This window comes from Semicossyphus pulcher, unplaced genomic scaffold, assembly GCF_022749685.1.
Source record: "Semicossyphus pulcher isolate SPU_LCO1_2020_fin unplaced genomic scaffold, fSemPul1.0.p SCAF_11, whole genome shotgun sequence".
In the NCBI taxonomy this organism is placed as follows: Eukaryota; Metazoa; Chordata; class Actinopteri; order Labriformes; family Labridae; genus Semicossyphus; species Semicossyphus pulcher.
The window spans coordinates 6,967,637-6,986,572 of record NW_027211615.1 but is presented as its reverse complement, the minus strand read 5'-3'; the positions used below and the strand labels follow the sequence as shown (position 1 = coordinate 6,986,572).

The following is an 18,936-nucleotide window of genomic DNA, read 5'->3' as shown; positions in this document are numbered from 1 at the left end:
AAAAGCCTGGTTTTAAGAGTAATAATTCATCAACCTTCCCTGCAGAAACCAACAGATGTTTACACCTTACAGAGCTTTGATGAGGGGCTCCAAATGTCCAAACAACAATGCATGACAGCCAATTTCTGCAACATACTTGGAGTTCTGCTTTCCCAGACATATGACTGCATTTCTCTGATAAAAATAAATCACTATGGTTGTGTCATCGTTCACTAGAAAAGATGGACAGCGAGCTTGAGAATGACAGGAACCCCACAGGAGAGACTGCAGCTAGCCATCCCAATTACACAGCAACCACGCAGGGTCTAAACCAAACAACCATTACCTTTATCTGATGGTCATTTTGCTTGGTTTCCTGTTTCTTTAACAACCACAGTGAATCGCAGTCTTGATTTTAAACTGTGTGTTGTCTTATTGGAGGCTACAGAGGACGAAATGTTGAATGAGTGGTGGCTATTAAAGCAACACAGAACGACATGACACAATCGTTTAGCTAAGAACATGAGTGATACAAGGGAAGACAATCAGGCGGTGCATTAGCCGTGACACACCAAACTTTTTAGTGTAGTTTTCTCTCCAAAGCGTTACCTGAAATCTTTGTATGGACAACATGGACGTTTACCCAAACACTGAAATGCATATACATCGAATAAAGAGCGAAAAACTTGACTGTTAACCAGAAACTAACGGTGTTGTTATCGCCTGTGGGTGTGTGGGAAGACCAACGGAGGAGGAGAGAGCGCACTCACCTTTATCAATTTCCACCTTGTCGGCGTTTTCAAGAGGAAAAATAACGCTCGTCGCTGGTCAGTCTCCGTCGTACACAAACCGTTTTAAGATAAAACGAACCGGGTGTAAAGAGTTCGTAGCAGAAAACCTCTGTGGCTCTTCACCTTTAGTGTCTGTTGTTGTCCGTGTGCACTCTGCCGACCGCCTCTCGGTTTGTTCAAATCAGAAGTTCATCCAAAGTTGCAGCGGTTCGCTCCGCCTCGCGACGACGATGAGGTCACCGCCTCCCTCAACTTCTCAGCTCAAAGTCTCGCGATAAAAAAATCACATTTGTTCACGCGTATGAGGAGACTGCGCAGTCTCGCGATAGGGATGGGAGAGAGGGAGAAAGAACGTTGCTCTGGCAACAGTATCGTATAGGCTTTTTGTCCTCAAGCAACTGGTGTTCGTGTAGCAGGTCCGGGTGTTGATGAACACGGAAAATTATGAAACACCGGAAGCTGGTCCTGCATCTATTGCAGTATTATAAAGTTTTGTTTCTTTAAATGGACAAACATCTAAAACCACACAAAGCCTACTTGATGCATTAAGATGAATGTATGCCTTGACAATATGGCGCTGACTGATGACATATTGTGGCATAATAAGGCAAAGTTTTATTATGTGCTCTCTCATGTAAGCAGAGCAAACGTCCAGTATTGAGCCTGAAGGTTAATTCTTGACCTTGGACACATAGGTATATTATATTGCAAAATTCTATTCATACTGGTATTATGCACTAACATGAATAAAACTATGTTGCATATTCTATTCATTGTAGTGGGTACTAGTGCCATAGTTATTCTAGGGCATTTGCATACCTTTCAAGGATGAATTACCTTGTATCTTTATTCTTTCGAAACTGTGTTCTTGGCTGTAGCTGTATTTTGCAGAACTTTTCTTTTGTTATTTTTATTCCCTATTTCATTTTCTGTCCTAATCAGGAGTAACACTCATTATTTAGTTGTACTCTTGCAAAATTAAAGTGAGGAATTTCTATTAAATTATATAATATGCACTACCCTTTTACCCCTTGGATCCAATCAGAAATATATGATGTAGGACTGAAGTTCTAGAGGTCCCCAGGCTCTGAATGTGCTGCATTACTACCTCTTTAACACACAAACCTGTTGTGTTACACAGACAGGATATTAAACATGCATTCACTCCATGTTTGTCAAGGGTAAATGCCAAGTAGTTTCACAGAAGTCATAACTAAACAGTGTTAGGGTGGTTCAATGATGTTTGAAGTTGTTGCTGCAGGGCCTGTTTTGCAGTCTGGTTGGAATTGTAACTTCTTCAGAGACTTCTCTTATCTATTTGCAGCAGTGGAAGAATAATTCAGAACTTTTTGTAAACAAAAGTGACAAAACTCACTCATTAACACTCCACCATGTAAAAGTTGTGCTGTTGTTTGACAATGAATGTTTCTCATCTCATTCCTTCACACAGCCTGAGAAAAAAAAGTTACTAAAAGTCATGCAAGCTTTAAACAAGTACTTCATTTATAGTGAGCTGTATTGTCAAATGTAAAACTCTACATGCAGGCAGTGCTCTTTGGTTCAAGTCAAAATAAATGCAGCAAAACCAGAGTTATCAAGTTTACCATTGTCGAAACATGTTGCCTACATTACCCACAATGCAGCTCAATTAAGGAGCCACTTAAAAGACAATTGATAGTTAAAATCTGAAGAGATATCAGGCCATATTTCAAAGTTTAAAATGATATTTGATAAGCTGTTTGCTACTATTAATCAACAGCTAACATTAGCTTTCAACCACATCTTAGCTAACATTAGCCATTTAGTAGGAACGGAAACTCGTAGCTTGCATTATGTTAGCTAGAAAAGGTGACTTCACCCCTTTCCTAATGTATCATGTCACACTACCAAACCTTAATGTTAGCTTTCAACCACGTCTTAGCAAACATGACGTTTAGTAGGATGGAAACTCCTAGCTTACATTAATCTTAGCTAGTAAGGGGCTGAATGCTAATATTAGCTTTTGTCTGACCATAGCCAAGAGGTTATCAAAAAGGTTTTTCCCCTAAATGTAGTTGTACTAGAACCTGGAACACAGCATTAAAACATTCTAACAGCATTTGAGCTTCCCACTGTTAGCATGACTTTAGAGAAAAATGGCCGCTGTGTGGATATAGTCAGTACGCTATAGCCTCAGGGAGAGATGAGGAGTGGGATATGGAGGTCTGCTAAGTTCACTTGTTTCTAACGACACAGCCCCAGATTTTGTTTTGAATTTCAAACTTCTTTTCACAGTTGCAATTGTACTTTGGTGTGATTAATCTGTCCCAAATGATGTACTTAGGTACAATACTACAAGACAATCAAATAATTAATGTACTTAGATATCTTCTTTTATGGTTTATTTGTTGACCTAAGGTAAACTTGTTTCAAGATTTAGCATGCGACTTAGCATCCCCGAGATAACAACCAGCACGGCTTCTTTATTAAAACCACCATTAATCATTGACGTGGTTGTTTATGCCACCCAACAGACTAATCTAATCCTCCTTTGTGCCGGATGATTTTGAAAAGGAAGAACCAGCAGACATTAAATGTCACAAACAGCAGTGTCTGATCATAAACAGTGAGTGTTTATAATAAGCAATATGGTACAAGTTATCAATATATCAAGGATGCATTTATTGTATGTACACAATATTATAACTTGAAAGCGCTAAGCCCAGCTTTGCAAATTCCACCTGCCTACCTTCCTCGTATACATAAATTATTTCAGTATACAATTTTAATTAGGTAAGAGAAAGAACAGTGGCCTAATTAATGCGGCTCAGCAGGTACATACATAAGGAGTGGGTGAACGTACGGGAGTCATAGGAATTCATCTCTCTCTCCCACGTAATCACCTGTGAATAGTTGTTTCTCTTTATTCTCTGTCCTCTGTGTCTTCTCTTCGTAATTATTATGAATTCCAGTGACAGCATATTTTCATCTTCATTTACTCATTCTCTCTCTACATCTACTTCTGCCTTCCTTTTATTTCCACTTTCCATCCGTGCATCCATTATTATAAAATGTCATCCTGGATTACATAACAATCTAATAAAGACAAAGGAAAGGAGATTACCGTCATCAAAACCTCTCTATTCCTGTAGCTCTGCGGGTCCTAACACTACCCACCCCGTTCTGTCATGGGGCGGATATTTGTGTGGGCGGTGTGTATTGTTCTCTGTTGAAAAACTGCTCCCCCAGGATTAGCTCAAGTGGTCTAATTGTGTTAGCCACAGAATGACATTCGGCATGGATTAAAGCACAGAAAGATGCACTTACAATAAATGATAACTTTCCTGTTTGTTATGCCAATAAAACAGAGAAGCATCAGTTACTTAGGCAGCGGACAACATGAGAACATTATGGAATTATGAGGTTTATACTGCTGAGAAGCGTCTTGTGTCTTAATCTGTTTTATTGATGAGAATAACGTACTAATGCACTCTAAACTACTGTAACTTCATTATTAGATTAAAGGATAAAAGGCAAAGAGGAAGTCTATGCAGCCTCTCAAATACTCGCTCCCAATGTAGAGGAGTGTGTGTGTGTGTGTGTGCCAATGATGCAACAAACAGCTGCTGACATTTCTCGCTGTCAAAACTGATGCTTCAGCTCATTTTCTCTGAGTGTAGGCTGAAACTGAAATGGCAAGAATGTCAAGGGAAAATCCTGCTAATGTATATTATTCACAATATTATAGATACTCAAGGTTTCATCCTTATCTATATATGGGTTTGTCCACAAACAAAATTATCTGTATCTGTATTAAGATAGCAAGAGTTAAAGAGGATGTGGTGTACACAGAAAGTCAACCATTTCCATTTCCAATTTGCATTGCATTGTGGGAAAATTCTGCCAATCTAAATCTGTCCACACTTTGTCAGTGTGAATAAACAGTAGCATTAATTAAAAAACATGGTAACAGTTTGATTGTTGTTCAGAACTGGGACACAGGTCTTGTCAAGCCAAAAACTGTGTCCCAGTTTTCATAACACATACTAATTATCTTGGAGGTATTGTTACATGTTTGCTCTGTTAGTTTACAGTAAATCAATTAGTGTGTCCCAGTTCTACACCACAAAGTAACTGAATACAGTGTACACATTTACTACTGTCCTATTACCTTTTTGCAATTAGTAGAGCCGACAAGAAACCCAATCTATTTTGTTCTGTACAGGAAATGACACCATATATCTCCTGTTGAACACCAATACTAACTGTCACTTTGGAATGCCAAACCAATTAAGCATTAACAGAGAGACAATAACATTTTCTCCAAAGATTTAACAGCTTATTTGTTTATTACTTTGTGAGGGAGCTTTATTTACTCCCTCAACAATCAGAAGGTGAAACTACTCCTTTATTCATCCTAAGGTTGATTTATATGTTTGATTTATTATGTTGTTATTTAAAGCATTTGTTTTCTTGTTTCTTGTTGCTTTGATTTCTAACCATTGTTCTCTTCAAGGCTAACTTCCTGGGTGAGGGTGGTTCCCTCATGAACGCACGCACATGAATGCACCATGCTTTACCAGGTGTTGGCAATCTTGAATGTACCAAGTTGGACTTTGTGATGGGGGAGGATGTAAGGGTTTTTCTTTTAGTATTTTGTTTCATACCATCCAAAGTAAGATTAACTCTAGCTTAATTCATATTTTGTGGAGTTATTGTACATTTTAAAAACTAATAGAGGGATTGATGTTGGTAATATTTTTAATAGCTTGAAAAGACTGTAAATGTACTCTCGCCTGTAGTAATGTGGTTTCATCCAGCTGTGTTTAAAGCTATTGCTTTATCCACATAACCTCTTCGGTAATGCACCTTAAGTCGTTTGCCAACGCCAATAAAAACCAAAGAAGAAGAAGAAGAAGAAGAAGAAGAAGAACATAACCTCTTTGTCAGTAGGCTGGGGGACCTCTCTTTGAGAGTTTCCTCTGTGTTTTTGGATGTATGCAAAGTAAAGCAGAGCTTCAAGACAATGCTACGTTCCAGACAACTTGGAAGTTGAGTTTTTCCGACCTCCGACTACACAAATTGCTCTGGAACGCCATTCAAAGTCAGAGTTCCTAATTGTGAACTCGGAGCAGATTCATCTACCCCGACTTCAGGAGAATCAGATTTGACGTCGCGCAACAATGGCCAGTCGGTAATGGTAAACTATCAGCTGAAAAGCAACGTAATATATATTTGGCTGCATTTAACTGAAATAACTATACGACTATCATATAGTCACACATGTTCTGCATGAAAATGATTATAAGAAATGTCGCTAATGTGATGAGGTAGCTTGTTACTATAAACAAGCTCTGAAATAAAGAAACATCACTTTGTCATGGTCGGCCATGTTTTTTGTTTACGTTTGGCATCGTGCACCTGGAATGCTCTGAGCTCGGAATTGGGACATTTTTACTGGGAAATTCTCAAGTTCTCAGTTGTCTGGAATACAGCATTAGTACCTGGACTGTTGTGATTTTCTTCTTTGGTTCCCCAAATCTCACACAACTGCTGGTAACATCCTGATTTACAGAGTTAATTGAACTCCATACCCTGACATACTCATCATATTTGTTTTCTTTCGCAAAAGTTGACCTTTCATCAGCCTGTTTTTAATGTTATGACACTTTTGAATAGCTTCTCCATCTCCTTTATGCATTGAATGTTTGGGGTGGCAGTGATTACATACTGAATTTTGTTTTTAGTATGAACTTGGCTCAAAAGAATGTTGCAGTTTCGACTTCTTAGCAATAAAGGTCAAAGGTCATTGTTGCATGCCCCTTTATTTCATGAGATATAGGGCCTGCCTGTAAGAAAAACATAAGAAACGTATGAGGAATTCTGTTTTCGAATCTCAGACTACTTTACAGCATGAACTTTACATCTCACTGATGTTATCTGATGGTGACACTCCAGCAGCCGACTACTACACCCTGTCTGAGACATATTAAGATGTCAAGTAGTGAAGTCAGACATGAGGCGACCACCTACAGGATACATGACCGCAGTAACCCAGGCAGGGAGAGCGGAGGAATTCCTGCCTCTGTTGCCCCTGGAAGCAGAGGAATGAAAAGAATGGGCCCCATTCACAAAGTTCCACTCAAGCGGTGCTCCTACACTAATAGAGATTGACATGAAGAAAGGCGACAAGTTGTTTTCACACACACTGGCTCTTTTGTCTCCTCCACTGAGGGGCTTTATGCAGACAGTGTGCTCTGAAAATAGACAGAATTTGATGCGCTTGTTTTTCATAAGTGGAGAGCACTGTGTCTTGATTGGAGTGTGTGTGCAATTAGTGTTTTGTTACACGTTGTTAGTGTGAGGGTTAACTGGTTATTTGCTGGGCTGAGTGACTGGCAGACGTTTAAGGACTGACAGGAGGAGAAGAACGAGTCATGATGTTCAGTGCAAATACGACTTCAAAAGAAAGCGCAAATAGTCAGAGATGTACAACTTAACCCTTTTTTTCCCTCAGCCCTCGCGTCTGGTGAAAGACTGTAGGACAATTTGAACGGATTAGTGGATACTTTATACCCCATGAATAAAAAGTACCATCAAATACAAGAGTGAAACAAGAGTCTGCAGCATGCTACCAGCTATTAGCGGCTAAACTTTGGCTCAGCTGTACTCCTAGCTAAATGCGAACTTCAGCTTGCTACCACACAACAGTGATAATGTTAGCATGCTGATCTTTAGCTGTTAATGTTAACCACGTTCATGGTACTATGCTAAGTAGGGATGCACAATATTGGATTTTTTGCCAATATGCCCATATTTTCCAACCCCTTTTGCCAATTTTATACCCATATGTATTTTTTCCACCTAATTGCAGAGAACATCAAGTCTCCCCTGTAGTGGAATTAATATCATGCCTGCTCTTATTACAGTGGCCAAAAACTGCCGTACCGCAGACATCTTGCGCCCTTCTTCACGCTTGATGGAAGAGGCGCGGAGCAGGCTGTGTGCGCACACTCGCACCAAGTTAATGTGGTTGCATTATGTCAAGCTTTTTTAGGGCATCATTGAGCATTTAGGCATAATTAAAGCATTGTTTTATCAGCGGAAAATATCGGCAGAAGTATGCCGCCCAAGGATTAGAATGCGAGACTCCAGGCTCTTCTTACTGATGTTAATTCACTTCTTTTGTTTGGGCACCTTGGTTTGTACACCAAACCTTGTTTGTAGAATAAGACACTGTGGAACTACAAATACGAACATAGAAAACTATTTTCAGTTCGTACATTCATTTCCTCATTAACAAACAGCTAACATGACTTGCACTGTAAATCAGCTAGCTTAATACAGACGATAGCAAAAGGCTAACTAAAATTACCAATTTTGCCTGCTTGTAACCGTTGGCGGGGGTAACTTCTTGAGGTCTTCTGAGTCCAAAATACTTGCTTAGACACAGTTCTTGTTCTTGTCAACAACCAGACCAACTAGCACTTTTCATCTCCGTACATTCCTGCCTCAAGTAAGCGGGAATAAACAACATTACTTCCGGTTTCCGGTTTCAGAATAAAAGCTCACATAAATCACAAATTTACAAACCATGCTGACAGGGATGGCTGCTCTTACAAGAAGAATGACGTACGCCATTTTCAAGCCATAATCTGCAGATACCGAAAACGTGCCCATAATATCGTGCATCCATAATGCTAAAACTTGCTAATTAGCAACAAACACAAAGTAAAGGATAGATAATGAAAAGTTATTGATTTTTTTTCTGCAGGAGGCATCATTGTTGGGTCAAATCAGTTGATCCAAAAAACTTGTGCCTGTCCAACCTGCAAATATAGATGACAAGTTTAGGATTTTTCTTTTATGCATTGCTATTTTCCTCAAGCTTGAGCAGAATGGTGTCTCCAAGAATCATATGAAAATGGATGATTGGTTGGACGTGGCAAATTATCATAACAGCTTTGGTTGTTCTAGTCTTACCAGTGCACATGTTGGAGTCTGCAGCCTGGGGCATGTGGCTTAAAGCAGTTAGACAAATAAACCGCTTCATCAGAAGGCCTCTGCAATCAACTGTATTTAAACACACCTTCAAGTCCCGTCCACCAAGCCGAATGCCAGTTGCTAAAACAAACACAGCAAGGATGAGACTAAGGAAGGGAAAGTCATGAATAATTTACAGCATACTAAAACATTTGAAAAAAGTTAGAACTAACCATAAAATAGAGGGCAACTTTGTAGATTTTAAAGGTCGTGAAATCTTTGTCTTTCTCCACAATACTTAAGCTTTTCTTCACAGGAACCAGTGCAAGAGAGTCCCATGGGAATGTGGTACATCAGTGTGCATGCTCCATGTTGACGTCAAAGAAAGTACACTGCTAGAGATGAATATATAGTATATTGCTCTCCGTCTCTGCATGTGGTAAAGATGTGCAGGTCTGTCTGTCAAGAGCCGCTCTGCACTATGATCCCTCACGCTCTCAGCCTGCCTTTGTACAGTACAGGAACGTACGTGGGAACTCTTTAAAGATATGTTTTAAAAGGCAAAGGAATAGACAGAATTCAAGTTCAAAATACCTCCCATTTGGTATTGCATGCACACACACTCACACACACACCTCCCCTCCAAGAGAGCTGAGCACTGTGACTCACGCTGGTGTGAAAACACAGTGGAGACGTGGGAGGATGACATCACAGCACCCTGCAGAAGAACAAGTGCCTTAGAGTTGGACCCCTTTCAAGCACGCACATAAGGGCACGTACACACACACACACACATACCCTTTTACATGCATATGTACACACACTCCTCCTCCGCCGCCTCTCAATAGCACCAACCGCCTCCGTTACACGTGCATCGCACAAAAACACACAGTGATCGTTTCCTCCCCAGAAATAACGCTGGTTGTCCTGAGGAGACATTGGGGCTGTTTTGTTTCTGGTTCCGACTACACATGGAGGGGGGCGTGGGCAGAGCATAGCCAATGGTTGGAGAGGATACGGACACACTCTGACAGGATTTGGGGGCTGAGGATGAAAAAATAGAAACTTGAAAGGAGAAGGTACGCTCCACCTCACGTGCCGCGTATGTGCACCTGAATTTAGAACATGTTCAACCCCCTGCTGCGTCTGTGACGATAGCAACAGTCGAAAGGAAGTGTAGTTAATTTTCAAACAGTAATACGCCTCCCATGCATTCAAATGCATGAACATGCTCAGGGTTTCTGAAGTGCTTTAAAAGAAGGAGGATTCAAGTTTGATCTGTGAGATGAGACGCTGATGCAGTGATTCATAAACAAAAACAACGTGCTTCAGACAAGCTCTGTGCCTTCCTTGGCAGTGATCAAGAAAAGTAAACCACACGCTGACGTATGCACGCTTGAGTCATGCAAATGTGGTTGCTTTTGACAAAACAACCTCAGTGCAGGTCTGTTTAGTAGCTAATCTGGACCTATTAATCACAGAAACTGCTCAGTTATTATGGAATTGTGGATGGTTTAATCTTCATGTTTTGTTTGCACCTTGATTTTTGGCCACTTGGGGGCAGCAACAGCAAGATGTAAGAAGTACAGTGACATATTGCCAATGAAGTTATGTTCATGATGCAGTTTGTCAGCAAGATTAAAGATATAATCTGGAAGATTTTCATTTAAATAAATGTCTGTTAAGTCACTATCTATGGCTGAATGAGGTAACACAATTGTGATTGAGCCTATGGCCCACTGATGAAAGCCTTTGCATTTGCAGTATCACAGACTGGGTGTCTGTGGCGACTTTCGAGGAAAAAAATCACGAGCGGTGCCCAGTTAGTGACGCATTTTCCATCAGCCAGCAGTGGTTGGTCTGCCAGAGAGGGTAGGCGGAGCTAAGCGGCTGCTTTTCCGGTCTCTGCAAGTGTTGCGAGTAAACAGTAATCTACTATGGCTGAACAAACAAAGAAAAGATCGATGGCTACAGATACAACTTCCAAAATAAGTGAAAATCGAAAGAAAAAGAAACAAATTTGACGCTCAGATGAAGGCAAACAGTCTGAAAAGGAAAGCGACCGTCAGCCAGGAAAATCAAGAGTTACAACCCTAACAAAGGGGGCCAAAGGGACGTCTGGATATCTGGGACGTGTACTTCAGCAAATGCCATTTATTGTCATAAGGTGCCACCAAACAGAACGAACAGATCTTCGAGATTATTACTTTAAGGAAAAACTATTGGCCACATTTTTGTGAAACTTGGGGGAGGGTATGGAACGGGCCATGGAAACATACTGGTAAACATACTGTGTTTACGCTACTACGCTACCTGTCTAGCACCAATCAGCAGAATAAATTAGCTACCTGAATTAAGCCACACATTTAGCAGCTAAAGACAGGAATGACACTCAAATGGGACCTTTTAATGGTTAACATGGTAGCGTCAAGCTAGCTAGTAAGGAATGTCATGCTAGCTAGCATGGTATGTCATGCTGTTGTTAATCGATTAGCTTTTTTAAAACCAGGAGCAAAGTTTTATTGACATTAATTTATTAAATATATCATGGAAGAACCCATTACATTTAGGAGCAGATCCAGCAAAGAAGGCTTTGGTGGAGGTCACAGAGGTCAGATGAGCTTATAAAGTTTATATGGCAAACTTTTAGCATCATCCAGCAAACACTGACCACCATTAGCATTGGAGTCGCTTTTGTGTGAAGCCGATGACTAAAAGTATATAATATTGTAATATTCACTCCCCTTTTAGTCTCAATCAACCAAAGAGAAAAACATGTGGCTGGTATATTCTCCTCTTCATCATCATCTTTTTGATAACTTTGCTTGTCTCCCATGTGGGGAAGTTTTTATCAGAGCCGATTTTGTTTATGTTGCTGCTGATGCAAGTCAAATTTTGCGCCATAAAACCAAAACAATGATTTATGGATGCTGAGTGGGTTCATCGCTACAAGTGACACCTCCCACATTACAGGTAGTGACTTGATCTATTTCAAATGTTGACTTCGCTTTAAGAGCTCTTTTATCAGAAGTCAGTGGTTGCTTTTATCTAAATCCTGAAATCTGCACACTTGGAACCCTATATGAAGATGTTATGTCATCAGTGCAATCTTGTGTGCTTCTTCTGTATGCAAACGTGGGCGGATGGGAGAACTAACTAATTTGAACTGATCTGGCTTTATGTTGCATTTAAGTGCTCCCTAAAGGCCCCTCATTTGTAAGTTTGGAGAACAAGTTTTTAGATTGAAGTTCATTTGTGTAGAATGACAACTAGATTGATCGTGGACAGAACTGTTTTATTATCAACATCGTTAGCAAAACCTAATTACGGGCTGCAGTGGTAAAATCAAAGGGAGTAAATGAAGCATTAAATTGACGCTTAAAAAACATGAATTGATTTTTTTGTCCCTTAATGTAAAGGAAGCTGTAAACACCACCATGACATACAAGTCAACAATGTAAGCAAACAAAAACAGTATTCAAAGGAGGTGGAGTATCATTGGCATTAAAGAGGGGGTATTATGCTGTTTCACATTTTAAGACATATATATAATGTTACAATGTTGGATGTCCAGACTAAACGTGGGTGAAGTTTCAAATCTGCAGGTGAAAGTATGTTGGGGTATCCCCAGGCTTCTCAGCTCAGTCTTCAGGCTGCTGAAGACATCACAAAGTGCAGCCTCAGCATCCTTCAGAGAGCTGGCCAATCAGAAGAAAGTGGACTTGTAGGGGCAGGGTTTCTTAAAGGGACAGAGCTGACTGAGTCGTTTCAGGCAGAGGCTGTATGAGGGCCTGCACAGAGCACCAGGGTGAGAAAAATTAGGAGTTTTTTAAACTGTAAATTATGCTAAGCTACTCCACAGGTATCACACAGTGAAATCTGAAGCTTGAAATTAGCATAATACCCCCCTGTGAATGGAATCCAATTTGCTCTTGTATCTGTGTTTGGTCTCCACCACCTCCTGAGAAAAATATCTGCCTCTTTGGCTACTAGACGCTCAGCTGCGTTCACAAAATTGTCTCTATGTACATTTTGCTCCTGGACAGGTAATGCAGAGTGGGCTTGCTGCTTTTTAGTGCTGTGTCTCAAGTGGAAACAAGGATGATAAGATCTTTGAGAGTAAACCAAAACAGTAGAATCACAGGCCCGACAAACAGAGCAGTAACGTGAAAGTGCAGAATCAGGTGATGACGCTGTGGATTTGTGAGCGTGAGTGAGACCATTACACATAACCATTTAATCGGTTCCGGACATCCCTGTGAAAATATAGAGCAGGACCAATATGGGAATTTTTAGGTCAATGCTGGTACCAATTTTTAACCCCAGATGACTGTTGCAAATGTACTCAGAAAGCTGCTCTCTTAAGCACATAACTTTATGAAAGAAGCTCACACTGCAGACTGCTAACAATGGCTGCACCATCGAAACCAAGTATCCTTTTCTCAAGTTTCCCATCATCTCTTAGTTGTATGCTCTTATCTTAACACGTTGAAAAACATGAGAAAATCAGGCTGTTTTCCTCTGGTCCTTGTTGTTTCCCTAGATGAAGATGTTCCTGCGTCAGACTCCTCCTCTCCACTCAGTTTGTTTTCTGGATATTGTTAAAGATGTTGCATGGAGGCGGTTCTCAAGAACATAGGTAGACTTAAAAAGCACAGTGCAACCACAGGTGGTATAAGAAGATGTAGAACAAAATGATTCAATGTGAAGATCTGGCTGTACAAGAATCCTTCCTCCTACACTGCTACATCTGAATGTGTGATTTAGAGTCTATTTTCTCTGCTGATTTTCTGGCTGGCTGTGACCATGAAGCTACAGCTCCATTGGAAGAGAGGCATTGGCGAGAATACTGGGAAGTGCAGAGCGGAGGGCAGGGGGAAGAGAGGAGGGGGGGATCTGGCTTGGCAGGGTGCAGTTAATTAAAGCTGCCAGGCAGGTATTTCAGGATTAGGAGTGGGTGTGTGTGAACGGCCTCTGTTGGCTGAGCATGAAGTCGTCATCTAGTGGGAAACAGTGGCTGTGAACGCTTGATTGTGCTGATTGAGACTTTCTTTTTTTTTTGACATAGCGGGATTATTCATCATCACAACAGAATCATTTTATAATCAAGAGAAAATGGTCCGTAATTATTTCCAAAATGTCAAACGATTGAGATGATGACGGAAAGATTTGTTATATCAGGATCACAAATCAGCGTGTAAACAACCTTATGAAGACTTGGGAAACTGATGTCTTGTGATGTTTAAAGACCCACCAATCAACATGTTTATATTAATGATATTAACTATGTGTAATGTCAAAAAACAAATCCAAAAGTTTCATCACAATTCTCTGAAGCCCTCTCCTTGACTATGGACTATTATGCTCCATTTAAAGTTACCATAAAACCGCTAGCAGAGTGCTATTTGATTCTGCACACGTTTTTCCTGTATAGCAGGAAGCTAAGAAGCAACTTGTTGCGCATATTGATTGGCATTTAAGAGGGGCCAACAGCGCTAAATTTGAGACCATTTAAACAAAAACACGACACATTCTGCTAGATAGCTTGTAGGTTTTAAGCATCATGGTGGATGCTCAGAACTTACAATGGGAATGCGGCAGGCCGGTTTCTCAGGTGACGTGATCCATCAGCTGTTTCTAAGAGAACACGCAGGAATTACTAACTTGTGAGACGACGTCTGTTGTCACAGAGAAAAATACATGTCGGAATGGTGTGACCCTGTGAATTTCCTGGCTGTAGTAATGAAAAAATTCCACTGCACGTATTTGATTGTTTTCCTGACTCGGATCGTGCCCTCACTTTCATAGTCCAGCTGTTTACTTCAAAGATGACACGAATCAGTCAGAATCAACGTGAAACAGTTACTACTACTACTACTGCCTGCCACAGGCGTAGTGATACTGTATTTGTCAAGAGAGAAAATAGTGCCAAAAGAACGGCGCAGTATATGGACGATGATTTTGTGATTTTTGTGTGATCACCACTGCCTGCGTGTTGTTTTTGTAGGGTAAAACATTCACCGGAACTACTTATTCTATGTTCAGAACCGGCCAGAACTCCGACCACGGGACTCGGTGAGTAAGCTAACAACTTTACATTCACTACACTACGAGCAAGTATTTCATAAAACTTAGTATCCAAAAATCCAAACTATCACTTTAAAGCCGAACTGAAATGAGATGGTCTGGCCGACGGAGGATTTCCTCTTTGCTTTACCAGCTGTTCCCGCCCTTAACTTTGTGTCACCAAACGTGGCTCCTGCCTTCGCAACAGGTCGCTAGTGGGCTAACTAGCTACCTATTACTTTAGTTATCTTTAACATTTGTATTGCTGGCTACTCGACTGAGTTGAAACCAAAAACGTTTACATTTAAAAGTGTTTTCCTTGGACGCTTAAGAGTCCGGCATCTTGTTTGAATTAGCGCGCACTGAATCTTGATGAATCCTTTGTGCCCTGGGAAAAGGAGGACGCATTTGTCGGCCGCATCTGAAGGAGCCTTCGAAATGGGGCAGCCTTTGACGCAATCAGGCTTAAAATACGTCTTTTGAAGGATGCAGCCCCTGAATTGGGACACAGCTAGTGTTAATCAGTCAACTTTTTTACAACCATTGATATTCAATATATCAACATGTCACAATTAAACGGGCAAAGGTAAATAACATAAAATTTCATTCAATATACACCAACATTCAAAACATCTACAGCCAGATATGCTTGTTTCCAAGTCATTTAGAATCATTTTAATGCTAAGCGCTAAATGTATGGATAGATAGGCTGCTAAGCATAACAGTATGACGAACACATAAGCAACCTACAAATAAATGAAGCCATACATAAGGCAGCTAAAGACAAAGACAGAAACAACACTTAAAAGGTTGCTTTTTGAGGTTGCATCAACCTAGCTTGTATGGAATATCTTGCTAGCTAGCTTGGTAGTATCATGCTAGATAGCAGGGTAGTGTCATGCACAGTTAAATGGGAAAACGGAAATAAGAGAATCATATTAAGATTCACCTAAATGCTAAGTGCTAAATGCTAAAAGTATGGATGGATGCTACGCCCAAGAAACACTTTCAGTTCTTTCCTTGAGTTACAGCAGCTTGTGGAACAGCAGCTACTGTATTCTGGAGGAGACGTCGTTGAAACCTTTGACATATATCTCTCATTTTCTAGTCAGAGAGTCGTCAGCTCACTGGTGGACCACCATGTCAACAGAACCGTACAGATCACAGCTTGTACTGTGTGGTGTGAAAGGTCAAGGGAGTTCAGCTCCGTCTCTTGTGTGAACATGAATGGACCCTCCTCTCTGCATTCATTACCTGTCCTTATCAGAGAGCTGGGTTTATTTCCTGCTTCTTTCTCACATTCCCACGCACAGATATATCACCCCAACTCCCGACATTCACTCGTTTACGCTCACAGACACTGACACACACACACGAGCACACCATATGGCTGAATGTCAGACAGCTGCAAGACCTGAAGTAATACGGTGCGGGATTGTGTTGCAGAAAATGATGATGATGATGATAATGATGAGGGCTTCAGCTCACGACAGCAACTCTGAACTCGCCCCTTGTGTTAATATACTGTATGTGTGCGTGTGTGTGTGTGCGTGGGTGCTATGTGTCAGTGTGCACTTGTCATCCTGTACGTGTGTCCGTGTGTCACTCAGCCCTGTGAGAGATCCTGAGCTGTCATATCTGTCAACCAGACAACAGTTCCTCATGCATATTCATCGTTATGCTAATGCCTCTCTGAGAGCTTTAATGAGTTCACAACATTAACAGCTCAGAGGAGGTGATGAACAAAAGCTTTGCAGCTTCTTTTTTTTCTGCTGCAATACTTACTGAGAAAACCCCACAAATGAAATGACACATTTATATTATTAGATTTTGATGTGTGCACAAAATCATTAAAACTCTCAGAATTTAAAGAGGCTTTGGAATAAAATGGACATAAGAATGTTTAAATTATTTAAGAAAAAGTGACCAGATGGAAATATATTCATCTGTGGGAACTAGTGGCTCTGTTTTTGTTGTCAGTATTTCCTTTGTAACACTTTTAATGACTAATAACTTTCTCACAGTGACACATATTAGGTGCCTTGCACTCTAAAAACAGGCTCTTACAAACTGAGGAGTATCACAACAACATAATGGGTTGAATCTGTCACCTAGTGGTCCAAGTAGGAAGTAACATTAAAGTTTCTCTTAATGCTTTCTTGCAACTTTTATCCAGAGAACTTTGGACAAAGGATGTACAAAGCATGATAAGTGACGTATGGATAATTTCAGAACATTAATTTAGCTGCTGCTTAGGGTAAAACCAGAACTTTTTAGCTGTAACTCATTGTGTTTCTCTGCAGAAAGAGGTGTGGAAGACTGAGACCACTTTTTGCTAAGTAGAATATTACTAAGTAAATGAAGCAACGAAGAAAATTTTTTTTACAATCATGATGTGGTAATGAATCATGGTCAGAAATCTTTGGCGCTTGGACTCTACGGGGAGGTCGAAGAGTGTGAGAAGCAGCAAGATATCCCCCCATGGAGTCCAGACACTGGGGGTGGAGGTGTTGGCTTATGATGTCATCTAAGGCTGATGAGATGATGAAGCTAATGATGAAGACGCTTAAAGGAGCAATTCTCCCCTGGAAAAAGCCCCTGTCAGTCAAAGCTGGTGTTCTCTGTAATCGATAGAAGCAATAATATTTGAAATTGACGCCACAGCGGTGGAGAAAGTTGCTCATGGTTTGGCCCATTCTACATTCCTACAACACCCAGCGTGCATTGCAACCCTCCCATTCTGAGAGCGGTACAGAATCCGAAATACAAGAATATACCAGTGGATCGTCTAAAAAATCTTCAGGTCTGCAGTCTACATTTCAAACCTGACGATTTTGAACGAGACATGACTTTGGAGGCGGGCGTCCTAGATTGAGGAAGTGTAGTTTAGCGAGCTCCCTGGCCTCCGCCAGATGACGCGTTTTACGTTGTCTGGTGGAGGTTTTCCTGGGCCCACTGGAGAAACGGATAGCCTAGCCTCAAAAGGCACAGAAAGAAATTCTATATTTTTTCTACCATAATGGCATTAGCTCCCCATAATAGCATGATAGTACTGAGGTTGAAAATCTGTGAACTGGCCCTTTAAGGACAGACTGAATGAAAGAAATGAAGAAAATAAAGTCTTCCTGACTGAACTTCTGCTATGATAGAGGTTCATTTTAATGTGATGAAGTATCTTGATTTCCTGTGCATTTAGTTCACTGACTCAGCTATAAACAGACACTCCCATATATGGTGATTTTACAATGGAACAGTGGTTCTCAACTGGTCTAGCCTCAGGACCCACCACCTCCTTAATGATCAATGGCGACCCACATTTCTGAATATTTTCAACCACTCTAATTTCTTTAATGATAAAAGGTGCCGTTTGGACCTGAGACAGAACGAAACATTAACACAATATGTCAACATCACAAAACACAACAGTGTAATAGTCAACCCAAAGGACCAGCAGGTGGCAGTGTTTAAGAGGAAAATATTCCCTCCACAGAAATAAACTAAAGAAGTGCAACTACTGTCGGGCTCATCAAGTTTAAAGAATGTAAGTGCAGCTGGGATTACTGCTTGGCCACATGTTTGTGAATAAACTACACTACTACTGCACGCATGTCATAGGAAACCCGTCCTTCAAAATAAAAACACAGCATAGACTTTATGCCAAATGGGTTTTTATTTCAAGCACATCCACAACCCACCAGAAACAGCTCCGTGATCCACTTATGGGTCCCGACCCACCAGTTGAGAACCAATGGCTATGGAAGGTTTATCAACTGAATTTCCTAGTCCAATTACAATATCATGTCATATATCATTATTGTGATGCGAGATTACCTGACTGTGCCTCCATATTGCCCATCAATATCCATCATTATATTAATAATACTATTATTAACGTCCAGATATTGATTGTCAGCCCTAACTTGATTTGTTGTTTCACATCTCTGCATGTACAATTTGTCACACTGAACAAATAGTTTCATGTTGTTACTTATAACTTGTTGCCCGTGTTTTTAGGCAATGCATGTCAAACTAAACTTCTTAATAACATTTAAAGAATATATATATAGTAAATATTTTATATAATATTTTTATTGTATAGAATTTTAGATTAAGTTTCCATGGACCAAAACACCCAGCC

General features: G+C 40.5%; 1 protein-coding gene across 2 annotated transcripts in view; it reads right to left on the bottom strand.

Moving 5' to 3' along the window:
* Nucleotides 1-905, bottom strand: part of sipa1l1 (signal-induced proliferation-associated 1 like 1) — a 95,638-nt gene extending 94,733 nt beyond the window's left edge. For both annotated transcript variants that reach the window (XM_069684588.1, XM_069684596.1), the window contains exon 1: nt 750-905. The gene's annotated coding sequence lies outside the window, so the exon portion shown is untranslated. The remainder of the gene's footprint in view (nt 1-749) is intronic.
* Nucleotides 906-18,936: the final 18,031 nt, after the last annotated feature.